The 20,160-nt window shown below is 38.8% G+C and overlaps 1 protein-coding gene and 1 pseudogene across 1 annotated transcript in view; both read left to right on the top strand.

Moving 5' to 3' along the window:
• Nucleotides 1-20,160, top strand: part of GABRG3 (gamma-aminobutyric acid type A receptor subunit gamma3) — a 635,102-nt gene that overhangs the window by 337,919 nt on the left and 277,023 nt on the right. The gene's annotated exons all lie outside the window — the stretch shown is intronic.
• Nucleotides 2,484-19,440, top strand: LOC113263532 (glia-derived nexin-like; annotated as a pseudogene).

Raw genomic sequence — 20,160 nt, 5'->3', positions numbered from 1 at the left:
GGATTGATTATAGTAATACAGGACAAAATATATTAAAGAAAATTGTTATTAGAGACAAAGAAAGATGTTTTATAATGATAAAATGTGTCAGCACATCAAGAAATTCACAATAATAATAAACATGCATGCATCTAATAATAGAACTTTAAAATACATAAAGCAAAAATTGACAGATTTGAAGGGAAAAACATGATTCAGCAATAATAGTTAGATACTTTAATAACCCATTTTCAAAAATGGATAGAAAAACTATAAATAGAGGGTCTAGCAGGGAAACAGAAGACTGGAACAGTACTTTAAAGCAACCAGATCTAATAGATATCTATAGAACAGTCCAGTGAACAACAACAGATTACATATTGTTAAGTGTATATGAGGCTTTCTGCAAGATAAGCCACATATTAGGTAGTGAAACAAGTCAATAAATTTAAAGGGATTGAATTAAGATTGCAGGATACAAGATCAATATACAAACAACATTTGCATTTCTATACACTAGAAATTAAAACCATGAGAAGGATAGTAAGAAAATTACATTTACAAAAGTATCAAAAAGAATATAATACTTACGAATGAATTTAACAAAATAAGTGCAAGGCTTGTGTGTTGAAAACTACAAAAATGTTGTTGAAGGAAAGGAAAGAAAATCTAAACAAATGGAAAGGCATTCTATGTTCATGAACTGAGACTTAATATGTTTGAGATGGCAATGGTTTCCAAAATAATCTGTAGATTCAGTGCAATACTTATCAAAACCTCAGCTGGCTCTTTTTCCTTGAAATTGACAAATTGATTCTAAAATTTATGGGGAAATTAAAGAAATCTAGAATAGCCAAAACAATCTTGAAAGAAGAACAAATTTAGAGAGCTCACACTTCTAATTTCAAAACTTACTACTAAACTACAATAAACAAGACTGTGGGGTGGTCCTGCTATAACGATGGATATACAGATATACTCAAACTCCCATCAACTGATGAACAGATAAAATTTAATATACTCATACGATGGAATATAACTTCACCTTAGGTACATTGGGAAAACAGACAAATCTCCCATGCAGAAGAATTCCAAATAATTTATATAGGTATTCCACCCGCATGGAGGTGGAATGTAACGCCTTACCCCTTAAGTCAAGGGGGAGCATAGAGACTTCCTTCCAAGAAGTTTATCATGGAAAGGGATAAAATGAGCTATTTTATAGTGGAGAAAAATGACAAACACTACTTCAGCCACAATTTTTCCATAAATTTGAACCTACTTTAAATTTCAGCAAAAGAAACAGTAGACAAAACCAAAAGACAACCTACGGAATGGGAGACGATATTTGCAAATGTCTTATCAGATAAAGGGCTAGTATGCAAAATCTTTAAAAAAAAAATTATCAAACTCAACATCCCCACGCCCCAAAATCTTATCTTTAAAAAGGAAGAAATATGAGTAATCCTACCGAGCTGGTATTACAGGCCCAATTCCTAAATAAAATTGGTCCAAGTTGCTGATAATTTAATATTTTAACAGCTAAAGTGAAATAAAAATGTAAAAAATGACAAATCGAGATCCCATGCCATTTCCTTCACTTCAGTGAAACAAACTTCTGAATTATTGGAAATTTCTGGAAACCCTGGGCCAGAAGTTCCAGCTTAGAGATCTCAGTGGCAAACAATCTGGTACAGTGGTTCTTACATACTTTGGGCTCACATACAACTATGAGAGTCTGAACAAACCTGTGGTCCTTTATTCACACACATAGGTAATTTCACATTGTATTTTGCAACTATCAGCTATATAATTTGTAGTCCAGAGTTTAAAAACTCCTCATCTAATCCATCTTGCTCATGTGTAGATGAGGAAACAGAAACAGATGCTGTCACTGTCCTAGGTATCCAACCAGTTACTATTCACTCTACCTCAAAAATGTCACTGAACTTATTCACTGCTAACTGTTTCCACCATTGGGTTTTCTGCTCCCACTTTTATATTTCAAGCTTATTATATACATATATCCTGGCATTGGCTTACTAAAATATATATCTGTCTAAATCAATACTGTACTTCTAACCATTCAAAAGTTCTTTCCCCTGGTGATTGGTATCAAGTTTAAATGCTTTACTATAACATACAAGATTCCTTCCTCCCTCTCTAACTTCATTTCTTTTCACTCTCTGTCTTGAAAGTGCATGTTTTACTATTCCTTTTATGAATGTTTATATCATTTTCACTCAAAATATAGCACAACACCAATCTACATCCTTTATATTTTCATTTTACCAAACTATAAACTAAAGGCATCCTCAATAGCTTGTGTATAGGTCAATTCAAACACAAAGATTTAGTATCTATGGATTTTACTCATAGAATTTTAATTGCATGTTCCAAACCAAAAATAGTTTATTCTACAGTTTTTAGTTATATGATTTAATGATATTTCACCTGCAGGACAACACATATGAAAGGGGTAAAATATAGTCATTGTGAGTAGAATGGAGGCCTCTAAAGAGGATCATAATCAACATGACAATAGGATCATCCTCCATATTCCTTTATGGTTACTTGATGAGGATGGATGTTTGCTAGCTCTTCTAACACTCCATGAGCTCCTCATCCAGGAGAGTAGCTATGTGCTTGGTAAGAAATGGCATCTGGTGGCTAATGTCAGTTGTGCTTCACTTTCTCAATGTCATGAGACGTTTCTGTGAAGGAAGGAGGATACACTAACCTGTTGTGTTTGATTATCTACTCAATAACAGTACCTCACCTGTACCAAAGTAAACTTCAAGTCCTCTCCTCCATTTTCTGTGAGCTCCTGATTGCTGATATGTACAGCTTCCTTCTGATGTTGAAATCTGATACTTCTTCCCATATCTCTTTTAATATCTGAAACTGTTACTCTATCATATTAGGAAGGATATTGCTTTCTATTCCCGATCTGTGGATTATTTTTAAGTTGTTCTTATGAAGATAAATTGAAAAGATATATTAGGACCCACAGAAATAGTTATCTTTGATTATCTTTCAATATTATTTTCCCCGTTGTAGTCTGGCATGTCAGAAATTTCTGTTTCTATTTTTCCTTATCAAGTGCTCCTAACTCCAAGAAACTTGTGTTCTTTTTTGTTGTTGTTTTGTTTTTTTTTTTTTTACAATTTTGAAATAACTTTTATTTTTATTTTTTAATTTTTTAAAAGATTTTCTTTATTTATTTGACAGGGAGAGAGAGTGCACAAGCAGGGGGAGCAGCAGGCAAAGGGGTGAGAGGAGAAGCAGGCTCCTGCTAAGCAGAGAGCCCGACATGGGGCTCAGTCCCAGGAACCCTGGGATCATGACCTGAGCCGAAGGCAGATGCTTAACTGACTGAGCCACCCAGGCACACATAACATTTATTTCTAAATATAGAATCATAAGAAGTTGCAAAAGTAGCACAGAGATTCATGTTTTGCTTCCCCTGATGGTGACCGATTAATGATTACAGGGCATTATTGAAGCCAAGAAATTGATTGACACAGTATTATCAACTACACAGCACATTTCCTAAGTCTTTGCATGTACTCATATTTTTATTTTAATTTATTATGACTATACGAATGCTAAGATTTACTCTTAGCCCTTCTTGGCTCTGCACCATCCTCTCCCATACCATAGGATAGGGGTTGACAAAGAAAAACGAAACAACAGCAACAGCAAACCAAAACAAAACAAAACAGAGCCACATTGAGAATTTCAGTGAATGATTCTGGTTACTATATGTATTTTTTTCCTATTAAGTATACAGCAAGAAACATGACTACATGCTTGACTAGTAAACAGCAGCCAACATTTAATTTCAGGCTCCAACATACAACAGGTCATGGTGGAGATTATGGCAGAGTACATAAATTTCCTATGAGAGAACCACTTTCAATGTTGGCCAGATCTTACTTTGATGGAACACAGGAAGGATTTTGCCAGGTATTTTTATTTTTCAAACAGGAGATCTGAATTTTTACATGAAATCCTCCAATATTTTTAGAAGTTGACAATAAATTCATTTAAAATTAAATGTATCATTAAAACATTTCGAATGTTAAAATTCTACTGACGAAATAAAACATATCCATGAGCTGGATATGCAACGGCACAATCTCTGTATTCATTTTTTCCTCTGTTTTACATTTCCTTTAAACTGTGTAACTGTTTTCTCTGAGTAGCATTGTGGTCTCTTCATTTTCCAAAGTGTTTATTTTCAATTAACACTCTTTTTCTTCTTTTATCATACTATCTAACAGAAATATAATGCAAACCAAGGGTATAATTGTAAATTTTCTAGGAGTCACATCTTTTTTTTAAGTGAGCTTCATGTTCAGTGTGGGGCCCAATGTGGGTCTTGAAATCATGACCCTAAGATCAAGACTGTAGCTGAGATCAAGAGTTGGATGCAACCAACTAAACCACCCAGAAGCCCCTCTAGGACTCACATTTTAAAAAGTTAAAAGAAACATGAAATTAAATATAATAATATTTTATTTAACAAAATTTATCAAAAATATCATTTAAACATGTAATCAATGTGAAAAGTAGTGAGATGTTTTAATAAATTAGTATGTGATAGTTTCATAGTGTCTTCAATATACAATGTGTATTTTATGCTAGCCTCACTTTTTAGTTTGGAGTAGTCACATTTCAAATACTCAGTAGTTTACCTACAGCTCATGGCTAACTGTTGTTGGAAAGCACAGTCTTAGACTCTCCCAAGGGTTTTCTTTCTTTTTTTTTTTTTTAAAAGATTTTATTTATTTATTTGAGAGAGATAGAGACAGCCAGCGAGAGAGGGAACACAAGCAGGGGGAGTGGGAGAGGAAGAAGCAGGCTCATAGTGGAGGAGCCTGATGTGGGGCTCGATCCCATAACGCCGGGATCATGCCCTGAGCAGAAGGCAGACGCTTAACCGCTGTGCCACCCAGGCGCCCCCTCCCAGAGGTTTTCAAACCAGCTATTCATCTCCTTTAAAACTGTGTGTTTTGCTTAACATCAATAATGTTCTTGATTCCTCTTTCTTATTTTGCTGCCTGTTTAGGTAATTTACGTAAATACCTAGGTGTAAATTTAACCAAAGTTTTGTATTTTGAAAACTATAAGACATTAATGAAATAAATTGAAGAAGACACAAATAAATGGAAAAATATTCCATGCTCATGGGCTGAAGGAATCACTATTGTTAAAATGTCCATACTAGGAGGGAGTTAAGATGGCGGAGGAGTAGGGGACCCCTTTTTCAGCTGGTCCCCTGAGTCGAGTTGGATAGGTATCAGACCAGCCTGAACACCCATGGAATCAGCCTGAGACTCAGGAAGATACATCCGGATCTCTACAAATGAACATCTCCAGCGATGAGTATTGAGGTACGAAGCAGGGAGCTGTGAAACCTCGCACAGATATTGGAAGATAAACGGAAGGGGAAGGGAGCCACCGCGTTCGGGCCCTGGGAAGCGGTAGCCACCTGCACGGGGGGAGAGGGCGGACCCGCTGACGGCACCCACGAGAAAGCAGACTGAGACTGTGAGAACGGGAACGCGCTCCACCAGACTGAAACGGAGCTCCGGTGAGCTCTCTGGAGCGCGCAGGGGCAGCTGGTGGCTGGCAGCTGGCGGTGTTAGAAACACAAAGGACAGAGACGCTCCAGCCCTGGAAGTGAGGGCTGGGATGCCGGGTGTGGGGCGCACATCCCGGGACACTGCAGGGTTGAGCAGCACCAACAGTAACAGAGTTAAAGTGGCCAGAACATCAGTTGAGAACGGTCCACGATCCCTCTGTTCTGAGATAGAGGCTAAGATTCGGCCACTGCTGCTCTGACTCTCAGAAGAGGCAGAGCAGACCACCAGGGAAAGCCACCAGAGAACAAAAGCCTGGAAATACTGGCTCACATGTGCCCACCCCCATCCCCCTCGCGGGGACACAGAGACTCTACCCAAACAGGGTTGCCTGAGTATCGGCATGGCAGGCCTCTCCCCTAGAAGGCAGGCTGAAAAATCAAGAAGCCCACATCTCTATGATCCCTATAAAACAAGGGCGCACGGCCTGGGTCCCAGTCAATAATTTGGGCTCTGGAGAAACCTGCAACCTCTCCTCATCAGAATGACGAGAAGGAGAAATCCCCCCCCCCCCCCAGCAAAGAAAAGACAATGAGTCTGTGGCCTCTGACACAGAACTAATGGATATGGATATAACCAAATTCTCAGAAATAGAATTCAGAGTAACAATGGTCAAATGATGTGTAGTCTTGAAAAAAGTATTAACGAAAATGTTAATGAGAATATAGAATCTCTAAGGGCAGAAATGAGAGCGAATCTGGCAGAAATTAAAAATTCTATGAGCCAAATGCAGTCAAAACTAGAGGCTCTGACAGCCAGGGTGAATGAGGCAGAAGAACGTATCAGCAAATTGGAGGATGGGTTAGAAGAAGACAAAGCTAAAATAGAATCTGGACTTAAAAGAATCCACACTCAAGAATGTAGGTTACGAGAGATTACTGACTCAATGAAACGTTCCAATGTCAGAATCATCGGCATCCCTGAGGGGGTGGAGAAAAACAGAGGTCTAGAGGAGATATTTGAACAAATTGTAGATGAAAACTTCCCTAATCTAGCAAGGGAAACAAACATTTGTGTCCAAGAGGCAGAGAGGACCCCTCCCAAGCTCAACCATGACAAAACTATGCCACGTCACATCATACTGCATTTCGCAAATATTAGATCCAAATATACAGTATTGAAAGTGGCCAGGGCAAAAAAATTTCTCACGTACCAAGGCAAAGTTATCAGAATTACGTCAGACCTGTCTACACAGACCTGGAATGAGAGAAAGTGTTGGGGGGGGGAGGCATTTTTAAAGCTCTTTGAGAGAAAAACATGCAGCCAAGGATCCTTTATCCAGCAAGACTGTTATTCAGAATTGATGGAGAAATAAAGACCTTCTAGAATTGCCAGTCATTGACCAATTTCGTAACCACGAAACCAGCCCTACAGGAGATATTAGGGGGGGAGGGGTTCTATAAAAGTAAAAAGGCCCCAAGAGTGATACAGAACAGAAAGTCACAATCTATAGAAACAAAGACTTTACAGGCAACATGGCATCATTAAAATCATATCTCTCAATATTCAGTCTCAATGTAAATGGCCTAAATGCTCCCATAAAACGCCACAGGGTTTCAGATTGGATAAAAAGACATGACCCATCCATTTGCTGTCTACAAGAGACTCATTTCGAACCTAAAGATACATTCAGACTGAAAGTAAAGGGATGGAATACCATCTTTCATGCCAATGGACCTCAAAAGAAAGCTGGGGTAGCAATTCTCATAGCAGACAGATTGGATTTTAAACTAAAGACTATAGTTAGAGACACAGAAGGGCACTATATCATTCCTAAAGGATGTATCCAACAAGTGGATATGACAATTATAAATATCTATGCCCCCAACAGGGGAGCAGCAAGATACACAAGCCAACTCTTAACCATAATAAAGAGACATATAGATAAAAATACGTTAATAGTAGGGGACCTCAAAACTCCAGTATTGTATCAGAAATAGAACACCCATGCAAAAAATCGACAAAGAAACAAGGACTTTGAATGCCATACTCGACGAGTTGGACCTCATAGATATAGAACACTACACCCCAGAACCAAAGAATACTCATTCTATTCTAATGCCCATGGAACATTCTCAGGAACAGACCATGTTCTGGGACACAAAAAAGGTCTCAACCGATACCAAAAGACTGAAATTAGTCCCTGCATATTCTCAGACAACAACACTTTGAAATTGGAATTCAACCACAAGGAAAAATTTGGAAGAAACTCAAGCACTGGGAAACTAAGAAACTTCCTGCTCAGGAATGATTCAATAAAACAGGAAATCAAAAATCAATTTAAACAATTTATGGAGACCAATGAGAATGAAAACACAACAGTCCAAAACCTATGGGATACTGCAAAGGCAGTCCTAAGGGGGAAATACATAGCCATCCAAGCCTCACTCAAAAGAATAGAAAAATCTAAAATGAAGTTTTGATATTCTCACCTCAAGAAGCTGGAATAGCAGCAGAGGGACAGACCTAATCCACGCACGAGGAAGCAGTTGACCAAGATTAGAGCAGAAATCAATGAATTAGAAACCATGAGTACAGTAGAACAGATCAACAGAACTAGAAGCTGGTTCTTTGAAAGAATCAATAAAATTGACAGACCACTGGCAAGACTTATCCAAAAGAATAGAGAAAGGACCCAAATTAATAAAATTATGAATGAAAAGGGAGCGGTCACAACCAACACCAATGAAATAGGAAGGATTATTAGAAACTTTTATCAACAGCTTTCTGCCAATAAATTAAGCAACCTGGAAGAGATGGAGGCCTTCCTGGAAACCTATAAACTACCAAGACTGAAACAGGAAGAAATTGATTTTTTAAACAGACCAATTAATTATGAAGAGATTGAAACAATGATTAAAACCTTCCAAAAAACAAAACGCCAGGGCCTGATGGATTGCCTGGGGAATAATACCAAACATTCAAAGAAGAAATAATACCTATTCTCCTAAAGCTATTTCAAAAAATAGAAACAGAAGGAAAACTACCAAACTCATTCTATGAGGCCAATATTACCTTGATCCCCAAACCAGGCAAAGACCCCACCAAAAAGGAGAATTACAGACTGATTTCCCTAATGAATATGGATGCCAAAATCCTCAACAAGATCCTAGCTATTAGGATCCAACAGTACATTAAAAAGATTATCCATCATGACCAAGTGGGATTCATCCTTGGGATGCAAGAGTGGTTCAACATTCGCAAATCTATCAGTGTGATAGATTATATTAATAAGAAAAAAAGCCAAAAATCATATGATCCTCTAAATAGATGCAGAAAAAGCATTTGACAAAATACAGCATCCTTTCCTGATTAAAACCCTTCAGAGTGTAGGGATAGAGGGTACATTCCTCAATCTCATAAAAACCATCTATGAAAAGCCTACAGCAAATATCATTCTCAACGGGGAAAAGCTGGAAGCCTTTCCCTTAAGATCAGGAACATGACAACGATGCCCACTCTCGCCACTATTATTCAACATAGTACTAGAAGTCCTTGCAACAGCAATCGGACAACAAAAAGAGATAAAAGGTATCCAAATCGGCAAAGGAGAAGTCAAAATGTCTCTCTTCGCAGATGACATGATACATATGGAAAACCCAAAAGAATCCACTCCCAAACTATTAGAAGTTATAGAGCAATTCAGTAATGTGGCGGGATACAAAATCAATGCTCAGAAATCAGTTGCATTTCTATACACGAATAACGAGACTGAAGAAAGAGAAATTAGGGAATCCATCCCATTTACAATAGCACCAAAAACCATACGTTACCTTGGAATTAACTTAACCAGAGACGTAAAGGACCTTTATTCTAGAAACTATAAATCACTCTTGAAAGACATTGAGGAAGACACAAAAAGATTGAGAAAAATTCCATGCTCATGGATTGGAAGAATTAACATAGTTAAAATGTCCATGCTACCCAGAGCAATCTACACTTTCAATGCTATCCCGATCAAAATACCGAGGACATTTTTCAAAGAACTGGAACAAATAGTCCTTAAATTTGTATGGAACCAGAAAAGGCCCCGAATCGCCAAGGAACTGTTGAAAAGGAAAAACAAAGCTGGGGGCATCACAATGCCAGATTTCGAGCTGTACTACAAAGCTGTGATCACAAAGACAACATGGTACTGGCACAAAAACAGACACATAGACCAATGGAACAGAATAGAGAACCCAGAAATGGACCCTCGGCTCTTTGGGCAACTAATCTTTGATAAAGCAGGAAAAAACATACAGTGGAAAAAAGACAGTCTATTCAATAAATGGTGCTGGGAAAATTGGAGAGCTATATGCAAAAGAATGAAACTTGACCACTCTCTCACACCATACACAAAAATAAACTCCAAATGGATGAAAGACCTCGATGTGAGACAGGAATCCATCAAAATCCTAGAGGAGAGCATAGGCAGCAGCCTATAGGACATCAGTCAAAGCAACCTTTTTCATTACACATCTCCAAAGGCAAGAGAAACAAAAGATAAAATGAATTTGTGGGACTTCATCAAGATAAAAAGCTTCTGCACAGCCTAGGAAACAGTCAAAAAACCTAAGAGTCAGCCCACGGAATGGGAGAAGATATTTGCAAATGACAGTACAGATAAAAGACTGGTATCCAAGATCGACATAGAACTTCTCAAACTCAATACGTGAGAAACAAATAAACAAATCATAAAATGGGCAGAAGATATGAACAGACCTTTTTCCAATGATGACATACAAATGGCTAACAGACACATGAAAAAATGTTCAAACTCATTAGCCATCAGGGAAATTCAAATCAAAACCACACTGAGATACCACCTTACGCCAGTTAGAATGGCAAAAATTGACAAGGCAAGAAACAACAATTGCTGGAGAGGATGTGGAGAAAGGGGATCCCTCTTACATTGTATGTGGGAATGCAAGTTTGTACAGCCATTCTGGAAAACAGTGTGGAGGTCCCTTATAAAGTTAAAAATTGAGCTACCCTATGATCCAGCCATTGCACTACTGGATATTTACCCCAAAGATACAGACGTAGTGAAGAGAAGGGCCATATGCAGCCCAATGTTCATAGCAGCAATGTCCACAATAGCTAAATCGTGGAAGGAGCCAAGATGCCCTTCAACAGATGACTGGATTAAGAAGTTGTGGTCCATATATACAATGGAATATTACTCAGCTATCAGAGAGAACGATTTCTCAACATTTGCTGCAACATGGACGGCACTGGAGGAGATAATGCTAAGTGAAATAAGTCAAGCAGAGAAAGACAATTATCATATGATTTCTCTCATCTATGGAACATAAGATCTAGGAAGATTGGTAAGGGAAGAAAGGGATAAAGAAAGGGGGTAATCAGAAGGGGGAATGAAGCATGAGAGACTATGGACTATGAGAAACAAACTGAGGGCTTCAGAGGGGAGGGCAGTGGGGGAATGGGATAGACTGGTGATGGGTAGTAAAGAGGGCACATATTGCATGGTGCACTGGGTGTCATATGCAACTAATGAATCATCGAACTTTACATCAGAAACCAGGGATGTACTGTATGGTGACTAACATAATATAATTTAAAAATTTTTAAAAAATGGAAATAAAATGTCCATACTACCCAAAGCAAAGATTCAGTGCAATCTCTATCAAAATTCCAAAGGCTTTTGGAAAAAACAGACACAGATCAATTGAACAGAATAGAAAGCCCATAAATAAACCCATGCATTTAAGCTCAATTAATCAATGACAAAGGAGCCAAGAATATACAATGGGGGAAGTCTCTTCAATAAACGGTGCTGAGAAAACTGGACAGCCATATGCAAAAAAACAAAACAAAACAAAAAAAACAGTTGACCATTTACACGTACACAAAAATTAACTCAAAATGGATTAAAGACTTAAATGTAAGACCTGAAACCATAAAACTCTTAGAAGAAAACATAAGCAGTAATTTCCTTGACATAGGTCTTGGTAATGATATTTTGAATCTGACACCAAAATCCAAACTAACAAAAACAAAAATAAATAACTGGGGCCGCATCATACTAAAAGGCTTTTGCACAGCAAAGGAAACCAAATAAGATGAAAAAGCAACTTACTGACTGTGATATTTGCAAATCATATATATGGTAAAGGACTAATATCCAAAATATATAAAGAACTCATACAATTTAATAGCAAAAAAAGACAGTTTGATTAAAAATTTCCTTTAGTAATTCCCCCAGGCATCCCTTCTATTTTCCTCTTAATACATACCTGCCATGATGAGATACAAAAAAATCAAAGGGCAATGAAAACCAGTTCCGGGTGACCAAATTCCCCAGTTCTGTTGCTATGAAGCTAAATTCATTGCGACTGAATTTGATTCGGACACTGGTTCGCACCCCTTCATGGCCATAAGATCCCTGAGGAATGTTAACTTGGAAAAAGATTCTAAAGGCATCCAGGAGGTTCATGCTCAAGTTAGGTCTCAGAACCTAGAGGGAGAGCACCATCTGCATCTCATGGTCAATTGAATTGTATCCTTTCAAGGCAGGAAGGCAGGCTGAGCAGGACTGGAAGACTTCACTTAGCCTCATCACTATCAGACTCTAGCAACATCTGATTGGCTGTGCAGATGTACAAACAAACCAGAAAGACTTATTTTTAGGAGTCACTAATACCTTCTTTATTCCTATGTGTTCAGCAGCCAGAGTACAGCCAAAAGTATTTTATTCTAAGTCTTTGTTGACGTGACCTGGAGAGGGAACTAAGTACTCTTGGCTCATCCAAATGCTTTTATAACCAGTGTGTGTCTTAAAATAAGCTGAGTCAAAATTGCTTGTTTCCTGAATGCTGCCCAGATGCATCAATGAGGTAGGCCTTCTGCCAGGTGGAGCATCCTGGCAGGTGAGGCTGTCTCCCATCCCTTTTGCTTTGGCAGGAAAGGAATCACACAGCTCCTTGAAAGTTCTTTTTCTCTGTTGGAGGAGTTAATCACCAAATAGCAGATGGTGTGAAATGCCAGCAGTCGTCCTGTGTCCTCTGAAGCAAAAGCTCAGGTGTGAGACTTCCAAAAGGAAACCCATCATCCAAGGGGAGAGTGGTAATTAATTTTATGTGTCAATTTGACTATGCTGTGGGTTGCTTGGATAACTGGTAAAACATTATTTCTGGGTGTGTCTGGGAGGGTGTCTCCAGAAGAGAGATGAACATTTAACTGGTACACTAAAAAAGATTACCCTCATCAATGCTGGTGGGCATCATACAATCCACTGAAAGTTCAAATAGAATAACAAGGCAGAGAAATATGAAACTTGCTATCTTAGTGGGGCTAGGACATCCATCTTCTCCTGCCCTCAGACATTGCTCCTCCTGGTTCTGAGGCCTTCAGACTCAGACTGGGACTTAAATGACTTAGCCCCCAATTGTCAGGCCTATGGACTCAGACTTACATAGGCATACCTCATTTTATTTCCCTTCACTTATTGTGTTTTATAGCTATTGTGTTTTTTTCCACGAATAGAAGGTTTGTGGCAACCCTGCATTGAACAAGTCTATTCATGCCATGTTTACCAACAGCATTTGGTCATTGCATGTCTCTGTGAATATTTTCATAATTCTCACAATATTTCAAACTTTTTCATTATTATTGTATTTGTTATGGTGCTCCGTGCCCAGCGATTATGATCACTGGAAGCTCAGATGATGGTAGCATTTGTTAGCAATAAAGCATTTTAAATTAAGTTATGTACATTGGGTTTTTTTGGACATGATACTACTGCACACTTCATAAAGTCCAGTTAGTATAAATACTGGGAAACCAAAAAACTCATTTGACTAGCTTTATCATGATACTCACTTTATTGCAGTGATCTGGAACTGAATCTGCAATTTCTCCAAAGTATCCCTGCACCACCAGCTTTTCTGAGTCTTCAACTTACAGATAACAGATCATGGGACTTCTTGGCCTCTATAACTGCCTGAACCAATTCCTGTAATAAGTCTTCTCTTACGCCTATGCCTATCTGTATCTGTCTATCCTATTGGTTCTTGCTTCTTTGGAGAACCCTGACTGATACTAAGAGGAAGTTCCCACCTTCCCAGCCTACCAAATATGTGGATTCCAAGGTCTCAAATGCTCCAGCATCTGCTTGAATCTACTTAATTTGGATGCAGCTAGAGTGAGCTCTGTAGCATGTCTGGGAGACACAACTGAGTCCAACAGCCTATACCTTTCAGTGAGAATCAAGATAGCACGCTGGCAACCAGGTTTCCCATCAAGGACCACAGCAGGCAGGCCTGTGTGTTGGGTGAGGCAGACTCTGCCACCTTCTCTTTGCCAGCCCCATACTCCTCAGGTGCTTACCCCACACTTGCCAGCCAGCTAGATTTCCCACATGTTCCTGGATCTCTGGCCTCTGCAGTTCTGTTCTGTCCCTGCCTTCCCAATTGCTGTAGACACGCATAGCTTGGGGAGGGGTGGGAGGGTTAAACAGCAGATGGTTATGACTGGGCATGCTACAATGACGGTGATGGTATCCACAACAGAAAGAACAGGGTTTTGGGATCTCCTTCATGAAACTGTCACCCTCAATGTGGTGGAAATTCATTAAAAGTGGTAAACTACTGCTACACATGTTTGCTGTTGCTCCACTGTCCAGTCTTGAATATGGGTTATTTTTAGTCTAGCTTTAGGTTAAGTAAGATGTTCAAAGAGGTTAAGGACCTGATCATGGCGGAACAAAGAATGCTTCACTGCAAGAGAAGAGTTGTGACTTTAAAGGCTGTGCTCTTCTTCTTTTTTTTTTTTTCTTTTTTCCTTCTTTTTTTTTTTCTTTCATAATGACATTCTGCCACTTTTATTTTTTGAAATCACTTTATCGAGGTATGATTGACATGTAAAAAGCTGTACATATTTAATGTGTACAACTCAATAAGTTTGGGAGTAAACATGTACCCATGAAATCATCACCAAATCAAGGCCATAAATATATCCATCATATCCCAAAGTTTCCTCCAGATCCCTTTATTATTATTTTTAAAGATTTGTATTTATTTATTTGACAGAGAGAGAAACAGCCAGCTAGAGAGGGAACATGAGCAGGGGGAGTGAGAGAGGAAGAAGCCCGACATGGGGCTCAATCCCAAAACTCCGGGATCACGCCCTGAGCTGAAGGCAGTCGCTTAATGACTGAGCCACCCAGACACCCCTATTTTTTTTTCATTTTTTTGAAAACCACGCTTAACATAAGATCTACCCTCTTAGCAGATTTTATGTAGATAGTAAAGTATTGTTAGTTATAGGCACCATGCTGTAGAGTGGATCTCCAGAAGTTATTTATCTTGCATAACTGAAACTTTGTGCCCTTTGACCATTACCCCCCTATTTCCCCCTCCTTCCAGCCCCTGGAAACCATCTTTCTACTCTCTGCTATGTGTTTGACTATTTTTTTAAAGATTTTATTTATTTATTTGACAGAGAGAGAGGCAGCGAGAGAGGGAACACAAGCAGGGGGAGTGGGAGAGGAAGAAGCAGACTTCCTGCTGAGCAGGGAGCCCTATGTGGGGCTCGATCCCAGAATGCTGGGATCATGACCTGAGCCGAAGGCAGACACTTAATGACTAAGCCACCCAGGCGCCCCCTTGTTTGACTATTTTAGGTTCCACACATAAGTGAGATCACACACTCTTTGTCTTTCTCTGTCTGGTTTATTTCATCTAGGACAATGCCCTCAAGATCCATCCATGTTGTCGTAAATGGCAGGATTTCTTGCTTTTTTAAGACTGAATAACGTTCCATTGTGTGTGTGTGTGTGTGTGTGTGTGTGTGTGTGTGTATCACAACTACTTTATTCATCCATTGATGGACACTTAAGTTGTTTCCATGTCTTAGATGTTATGAATAATGTTAAAATGAGCATGAGTGTGCAGATCTCTTTGAGATCCTGATTTCATTTCCTTTGAATTCCAGAAGTGGAATTGCTGGATTGTAAGGTAGTTTTATTCTTAGTTTTCTGAGAAACCTCCATAATGTTTTCCATAGAGGTAGAACTGGTTGACCTTCTTACCAACAGGGCAAAGGGGTTCCCTTTTCTCCACATCCTAGCCTAATACTGTTTTCTTTTTGATAATAGCCATTCTGATAGCTGTGAGGTGACATATCATTGTCTTTTTGATTTGCATTTCCCTGATGATTAGTGATATTGAGCATTTTTCATGTACCTGTTGGCCATCTCTATGTCTTCTTTGAAAAAATGTCTACTCAGGTCCTTTGACCATTTTTTAATCACATTATTTTTTTTCCCCTACTGAGGTGTGTAAACTCTTTTTATATTTTGGATATTAACCTCTTATCACATATATGGTTTGCTAATATTTTCTCCCATTTTGTAGATTGCTTTCCATTTTGTTAATTGTTTCCTTTGCTTTACAGAAGCTCTTTGTTTCATGTAGTCCCACTGTAGCCAACCCAATTACAGTGGATCCCTGGAGACATATTGCCTTTTTCCCAAATGACCTACAACAGATGGAGAGAGGGAGGATGATACAGTGGTAGGAAGGTCAAGGAGGTGCCAGAGAATGTGATCTTTCAACATCCTGCAGATCCTATCATATAGCAGCAAGACCACTTCTCTTGATATCTAAAGGGTATGCAGCAAATGGTCTGTGGGTGTGCCTATATTCATGCTGGATCACATGGAGAAGAGTGTGATTTGTGACTCTTGCACTGAAATATACACAGGGGCCATCTGCCCATTCCAAACACTGCGTGCCTATAAAAAAGCAAAGCGGAAAAGGGGTGGGATCTCTTCCCACTTTCATCACTTCACCCTGTTTAGGTGTTTTCATATTGTCTAACCCTTCTGAACCTTAGTTTTCTCATCTATGAAATCAGAATAATAATGCCTACCTCATCTGTCACTGAAGATTAAATTAAGTGACAGTGTGTATACAATGGGAGCCACTGCCCAGGGCTCCCCTAGAAGTCAGGAGGGAGTCATCTGATCCTTATTACTATGAAGAACCCTGTGGTAGTAGAGTATTGGGAGCAGATTTCGTGAGGGATGGGTCAAGGACATGAAGAAAGGCTTTCTGGGTTGGAATCCCAGCTGCCTGCTCACTCACTATAGAACATCAAGGAACTTCCTTTACCTCTTTAAACCCCTTTATTCTTTTTTATTTATTAAGATTTTGCTTTAATACAGTGTTATATTAGTTTCAGGGGCACAATATAGTGATTCAACAGTTCCATACATTACCTAGTGCTTATCAGGACAAGTGTACTCCTTAATCCCCCTCACCTACTTAACCCATCTCCCCCTCCACCTCCCCTCTGGTAAAGATCAGTTTGTTCTCCATAGTTAAGAGTCTATTTCTTTGTTTCTCTCTCTCTCTCTTTTTTTCTTTGCTTGTTTGTTTTGTTTCTTAAATTCCACATATGAGTGAAATCATATGGTATTTGTCTTTCTCTGACTGATGTATTTTGCTTACTATTACACTGTCTAGCTCCATCCATGCCATTACAAATGGCAAGATTTCATATACTACCCAAAGCAATCTACAGATTTAATAAAATCTCTATCAAAATTCCAATAGCATTTTTTATGGAACTGAAACAAACAATCCTAAAATTTGTTTGGAACCACAAAAGACCTTGAATAGCCAAAGCAATCTTGAAAAAGAAAAATGAAACTGGAGGTATCACAATCCCAGATATCAAGATGTACTACAAACCTGTGGTAATCAAAACAGAATGGTAATGGCACAAATACATCAATAGATCAGAATAAACCCAGAAATAAACCCATAATTATATGGTCAATTAATCTTCAACAGAGGAAGAAAGAAAGAATACGCAATGGGAAAAAAACAGTACCTTCAATAAATGGTTTTGGGAAAACTGGTTAGCTACATGCAAAAGAATGAAACTGGAAAACTTTCTTACATCATACACAAAACTAAATTCAAAATGGATTAAAGGCCTAAGTGTGAGACCATAAAAATCCTAGAAGAGAACACAATCAATAATTTCTCTGATCAGCAGTAATAACATTTCTCTAACCTCTTTAATCCTCCCTCCTTCCACCTGTAAGGTGAGAATAGCAGCAAGTTACTAAATGATGGAAAGGGACTAGAGGCACTCTGTTTAGAGATTTCTAGTTGGTTTAGTCAAGGATGTCAATATCAATGGAATTGGGTTGGCAGAAACAAGTGTGAGAGATGTTTGCACATTTTCCCTCTTTCTGTTGGATTTCCCAATGATGCGCAACTATAGTAGACACACTCTGCACAGGGAAGTCTTTCTAGGGAAAAGAAAAAAGCCAAACCCTCACTAGTTATTAGCTTTTCCTAATGGGCTTGACTTCTCCTAGTCAGAAGAATCTACCCAACAATGCACACGTTTCTGTGTAGGATTGTCTGCAGACACCAAGCTCTGTGACTGTGTTAAAAATGAAGCCAGCAATATAATAGCCAGTTTCCTTTCACCAGACCATATCAATGACACACTCACTGGACTGGGTCTTGTCAGTGAGGTGTAATTTAAGGTTTAAGAAAATCAAGGAGGTCCCTTAAAAAGTTAAAAATTGAGCTACCCTATGATCCAGCCATTGCACTACTGGATATTTACCCCAAAGATACAGACGTAGTGAAGAGAAGGGCCATATGCACCCCAATGTTCATAGCAGCATTGTCCACAATAGCTAAATTGTGGAAGGAGCCAAGATGCCCTTCAACAGATGACTGGATTAAGAACATGTGGTCCATATATACAATGGAATATTACTCAGCCATCAGAAAGAACGATTACACAACATTTGCAGCAACATGGATGGAACTGGAGGAGATTATGCTAAGTGAAATAAGTCAAGCAGAGAAAGACAATTATCATATGGTTTCACTCATTTATGGAACATAAGAAATAGGAAGATCGGTAGGAGAAGAAAGGGAAGAATGAAGGGGGGTAATCAGAAGGGGGAATGAACCATGAGATACTGTGGACTCTGGGAAACAAACTGAGGGCTACAGAGGGGAGGGGTTGGGGGATTGGGCTAGGCCGGTGATGGGTATTAAGGAGGGCACATATTGCATGGTGCACTGGGTGTTATACACAAATAATGAATCATGGAACATTACATCAAAAACTAAGGATATACTGTATGGTGACTAACATAACATAATAAAAAAATTATTATTAAAGAAAAGAAAATCAAGGATTCAATCTGAGAATACAAAGAAAGTACATTTTTGGTAGCTGATGGAAAGTCTTATCAGTGTCAGTACTAGTCCAGCTTTCTGTATTCTGGTGGGGGTCAAAAGCACCCCCAGTAATTTATGGTACAACTTCATCGAACTACCATATCATGGGGAAAGCACCAGCAGGCTGACCACTCTGCCAACCAAGACCTCCACCCCCATCCTTGGCCATTACCTCCACATCAGCACCAATACCATAGACAGCTGATGTGAGCACCATGGCATCAAGAGCATGCAGCTGATTCTGCCCAAGTGCACAGCCATAGCACAAACTGATTTGAAGGAGCCGCTGCAAGTTGCTGGTGTTGCCAAGATGCTCGATCCATCAAAAGCAAATTCTGCAGAAATAACAAGGTCAGAAAACCTTCATGTTTCTTACATCTTGCAAAAAGCAAAAGTTGATCAGCAAAGATGGAACCAAGGCTTCAGCAGCAACAACTGGGAATCTAATCACAAGGTCATTACTTCCTTTGTTTATTGTAGACAGATTTTTTTTTTTAATGTTTTGTCCAACATTGTCTTACTCTTGGGGCAAACAAAACCTGGAGAGAACACAAAAGAAACCAGGCAAAGCAGAGACTGCTTGGCTATGAAGAAAGGACTGCTTCCCTATATTTTTATGTATTTTTGTATTTTATGTATTTTTACATATTTTTGTACAGTATTTTCTTTTTTAAAATGAATTCTTAGGAACAGAAACTCAAAGATACAAGCATTTCTGCTCTGGAAAACAGGACAGGACAGCTGGAACACTGTAATGCAGAAATGAAGAGGAAGACTTCAAAATGCCTAAGTGATGCCTTAAACTAATGAACAGTTACCTATGTCAACAATCCACTTGAGTATTTACCCTCCAGTTCAGGATTTTTGTTTTTATTTCTACATTTGGCTTTCCAGAAGAAATTTAATCTGTGTCGTGGGGGCAGGAGAGACATTTAATAGTTGTTTCCATTTTTTTATGGAAAAAAAATTATTTGCCTTTAAAATTTTTCCCCTAACAAAATCTTGATTGTAAGCACTATGTGAGGGAATAGAAACAGTGAAATCTCTATTTTCTTTGTGTGTTCTTGTTGTTTTATCTAATACATATATTCTCTAAAATAAAGTTTTAAAAACTTTCTTGAACTTTAAAAATACAGTATGAGCCATGCTGAGTATCAGGGAAGCCCTGGCCTCTTCCCTGCTCAGACCTACTCACAGGCTGGGGTAGAGGGATTGTGGCTTAATGTTAAGCACGGACCTCCATGCTGGAACATGGGAATCCTGAGTTTAACACCTGTGTAGGTGGACTTAGTATGTGCCAGGCACTGTTC

This window comes from Ursus arctos, unplaced genomic scaffold (assembly GCF_023065955.2).
Source record: "Ursus arctos isolate Adak ecotype North America unplaced genomic scaffold, UrsArc2.0 scaffold_28, whole genome shotgun sequence".
In the NCBI taxonomy this organism is placed as follows: Eukaryota; Metazoa; Chordata; class Mammalia; order Carnivora; family Ursidae; genus Ursus; species Ursus arctos.
The sequence above is the reverse complement of the archived record's forward strand: the minus strand, read 5'-3'. Positions and strand labels throughout refer to the sequence as shown.